Source organism: Nycticebus coucang, chromosome 21, assembly GCF_027406575.1.
Source record: "Nycticebus coucang isolate mNycCou1 chromosome 21, mNycCou1.pri, whole genome shotgun sequence".
In the NCBI taxonomy this organism is placed as follows: Eukaryota; Metazoa; Chordata; class Mammalia; order Primates; family Lorisidae; genus Nycticebus; species Nycticebus coucang.
In genome coordinates, this window is record NC_069800.1 from 63,253,062 (window position 1) to 63,257,587 (window position 4,526).

Sequence of the window (4,526 nt, forward strand, 5' to 3'; positions counted from 1 at the left end):
AGCCCCTCAAAGCTTAGCCCAGTACTTGGCACATAAAAGGCCCTCACTAAATGCTCAATGACGGATGCACTAATGCACAATTAACAAACTGACCAAGAGGAGTTTAAGTTTAACCACTGCCCCGGAGAGGTCTTTTGACATTTGCTGTTCTTAATAGTTGAGAGAGATTCTGATTTGGTAAAATGAGAGATGCTGGTGTGTATTAAGTACTCGGAATACATTAGGCACTGTGCTGAGTATCTCATGTTTCTTTCTTTCTTTTTTTTTTAATCCCAACCACAGGCTGAATCAAACACACTCATGCTCCGGAAATCACCTGCAAGCAGTTGATTCTCCAAATGAGAAACAGGCTCCAGAAATCTCTGTCATTCTTTATGGTAAACAATGCTTTCAATGAAATTGCAGTGGCAACTATCAACCCAACCGCTGTGCAAATCGTCATGGAATTCCAAATCTAAAGGTCCCACTAACGTGAGCTGGCTCCCCTCTGTCCCAAGAGTAGCAGCTTGGTGGCATAAGCCAGTGCCAGCCGGTTGGTAGTGGGGAGAGTAGGGGGTCCACCCACCTCTGGGACAGTTGCCATCCCGTTTGCAGGCCCTTACTTAAAATGGAGGAGAATGTGTATTGGGTCAGGTCAACAGCCTTGATTAATGTTTTAAATGAATGCCACCATTTTCCAGAAAGCCCAAGATTCTTGGAAATTCTCAGAGAGCCCTAGACACATCATGTGACTTTGGGGGCAGCAGCACCTCCAATATGCTGGTGTCTTCCCCTCGGCTTCCCATCTTCCTCCTGTCTCTCCAGCTCATCCTGCAGCCCTCCACTTGCTTCGTCTGCAAAGTCCTGAGTTGCCTCCTCTTTCCTGCCAGGTCCTAGGCTAAAAATTCAAGGGCAGCATTCTTGGGTTGAAATTCTTAGGCATTTCAACATAGGAAATGGAGAATCAACTTATCAATGCCTGGTAGGGAAGTGGATTCAGGCCACTAGGAAATATGGCCAGGAGACAATCATGAACTTGTTCATTAAAAAAGAAAAAAAAAATAGCTTGACTTGGTTCATCCTGCACTATTGGGAATTACATTTACACTTTTCTCATATTCTTGAATCCAGAAATCGAACTGGAAGAATGCATTTTTCTTCTCTATTTAGCTTTCACCTCTTCAAACGTTTTCAAATTATAACCTTAAGCCAGTGAGAGAGAGAGAGAGAGAGAGGTGTCTCTGTTAATGAAAGCATTCATTCCCCTTGGATTTGTTTAAACAGCAAACTCTCTAATAGGTTCTTAACATTTGGTTTATTTATTGTGTTAACTAGACAATGTATGTACATGGTTAAAAAATAATGCAAAAGTACAAAAGGGTAGACGGTGAAAACTCTCCTTTCTGCTTTTTTCTCCCTCTCTGAAGACAAGCATCATTGCAGGTGTCTGCTGCGTTCAGCTCTGTATGTCAAAGCATGTGTATGTATCTTTTGCCTTAAATAAACGGTAGCACATTCTACACACAGCGTTCTGCACTTTGTTTCCTTCACCCGACAATGTATGTGGAAGCTTACACCCTATTGATATGTGTAGAGCCGTCGCGTAGCAGTATGCTGCAGAGACAGACCATGATTTGTTTAACCAGTCCCCTAGCAATGGGCATTCTTTCCCTGCTGGGGTTTTTAAAAGAATGATCCTCGATGAGCAGGGACATGGTAACTGAACAGGGAGATTCTTCCCTAGTGCACAAAGGCCCGGCAAAGGGACACAAAGGCGATAACTCTGTGCAAAAGAAACCCTAAAGGAAAGAAGAAGAGACCCTTGCAAACAGCAGGAGATGCGCGCAAGTCTCCACCTCCGCGTTGCCAGGGGATAAGGATTCGGTCACACTGCAGGAGCTGGTGTTTGCGCCATGCTGCAGAGCGACCCAGCCCCCACACCGACAGCCTCCTCCACGGAAAACCTCCGCCCCTCACCCCACTCCACCAGTTCAACCCACTGGGACTCAGACGGCCTCAGAAGAGAACTTTTCTCTCCAAGTTTTCTCCTCACTCTACAGCAGGGATTATTAGTATTACAGGTTTCCAAACACATTATTTCCGGGGAGAGTGTGGGAGAAAGTGCACACGGCTCGTGGGTGTAGCTTGCAACTCCCAAGAGACCCGACCGCCTCACCATTCTCATTTTCTTTAAGGCTTTCAACTCCCACCTCGGATATGAACAAAGCAGGGTAAAAACCAAAACAAACATCACGATGTTGACCAAAAAAGAATCCCTGGGGGGAAAAAGAATCAAACTGTGGTATTTTGTGTACTTTTTCATGTAAGGTGGTAGGACTGCTGCACAGTTGGAGCAGAAAAACAGGTTCAGGCATTAAGAAGACCAGAGACGCCTGTTTAATTTTTCTTAGTGAGAAAATGAATTGCTTTGGCAATGTACCACCTTTTAAAATAAGGATTCTGTGAAATACTCTGACATATTAGTGACTCAGTCTAAAGATTAAGGAAACTTTAAAAGCCAAGTTTCACAGCCAGCGTCTTAATTTTGTTAAAGTACAAGATGGTAAAAAAGAAAATAAAGCCAATAACTTTGGCATAAAGAACATTCCCACCTCAGTAGTTCTCAGAGACCACCCAGGAAAGGGGCCCCAGAGCAAGCAAAGTGCCACCTTAGGGGAGGACAGGTGCATTTCTGCAGCTGGAGGTATCTGGGCAGAAGGAAAGGCCTCTGCCCTCTCTGATCACCCTGCACAGACCTACAGGGTTCTAACTTTCCCCAGCAACTTCAAAAGAATACCTATGGAATGGATGACTCGGCAAATGGAAAGTAAATCTAATTCCACTCTCCTGAGCTGAGCCCATTCTCTGAGTCTATTAGCAGAATCTCTAAATGTTACCCCAGGGACAGCAGTACCTGGCAGGTGTGCCTTTCTGTTGAGTAGGAATATTATGCAGGCTGGTGGGCTTCAGAAAGTCTTCATTACAGTAATGAAGTTGAAGGATGCTCACTAGCAGAAAACCAGCAGGTAGCATTCTCAGCAAACAGCTCCAATGTGTCCAATTGCTCCCGGCCTGTAGCACTTGGCCTGGAACAGGGGACAGGACAGCCTCGAAGGTGAAGAATTGGGTCCTTCCCTGGGTTCTAAGATGCCTGTCCTTTCTCTAGATAATCAAATGTTTCTGACCTGCAAGGGTTCAGTACAAGAACTACCCAGGGTTCTTTGGCAGGTGAGGTCATCTCAGAGAACCATCTAGAACACATGCTTTTGGTGTAGAGTTGGAGGACAGGATTTGTTGTGAGTCTGGTGAAACCCTTACATGGGTGTGGGAGCAGTGTGGGCTTCAGTCCAGGGGCTTGGGGACCCTAATACTTCAGGAGTGGCCTAGCAGCAAGGTCCTAATGGGCCATGTGGTGTCCTCCCCTGCCCTGGACTTGGGAGCTACAGTCTTGAAGCCTTTGGAACTGGAATGGGCATCTCCATAGACCTTGAGGACAGAAGAGCCCCTTCCCATACATGCACCGGCACATTCATGGCTTATGAAGGCCCCTGGGGAACCTTCTCCTTCGGTAGACACAGGTCCTGCTGAGTAGTCACCCTATTTGCTCTGTTTCTAACCAGGAAGCCCCGGGGCTGGTCTCAGGGCGACACCACACTGCTCCCAACCCCAAAAGCCCATGCATTCTGGCCTTTTAGCAAAGCAAACTGCAGAGGCCACCAGCCATGAGCTCCCGAAGCCAAATGCTTATCCCTCTTCAGACAGCCTCAGGGCTTGGTTGTAAAACCTAGCAATACTTTAGAACTGCTAAATGTAGATAGTCACAAGGACTAGCCCTGAAAAAGACCCCGGGACCCCTGCAAACACTTCAGGATCCTCTTCCATGAATTGTAGTTAATCTGCAGGTCCTCTGACGAAATACAGTGTGGACTGTCAGAGGGCGGGAGCGGCTGTACCCCCACAGGGGCAAGGGAGAGTTAGGAACTGCAGAATCACAGTTTCCATTGGAAATCTTTGCTGGCCCATGCTCGTTCTCATACGAGGGAGGACGGCAGTCTTCATGAGACACCAAGATGAAGGAGTCTGTGCCTTTAGAGAAGTTGCAAGCTCAGAGATGGAGGAAGCACATGCCCAGGAAGCCAGGGAGCCTCGGGCTGGGAGTTTTGTCTGTTATTGAGCTCCTTGCATGGTATTGGAAATCAATCCCTCCCACTCTGCCTCCCACACACGTGCCATGTCTCTCTACCCATGTGTGGGAATCTTGGGGTTGATTATCCAGAGGAAAGGGTTGAAGTATGTAGCTGTGGATCAGGCTGAGACCTCACTGGTCAATGCAGACGGGCCGCCAGTGGCTTCTCTCTGGGCCTCACCCACCCTATCTCGCTAAGAGCCGCCAGCCCACCACCCTGTGAGGCAAGCAGCAGGGACTGGAGGGCAGATGGGCAGAGGACGCCTGAGGCAAGTCCAGTCCCCCTGCCTGCTTGGGGCTGTCTCCCAAGCCCCGTCAGTGCTGGCTCTGGGGGCTGTTCAGGCAGCTAGAACACTGAAGG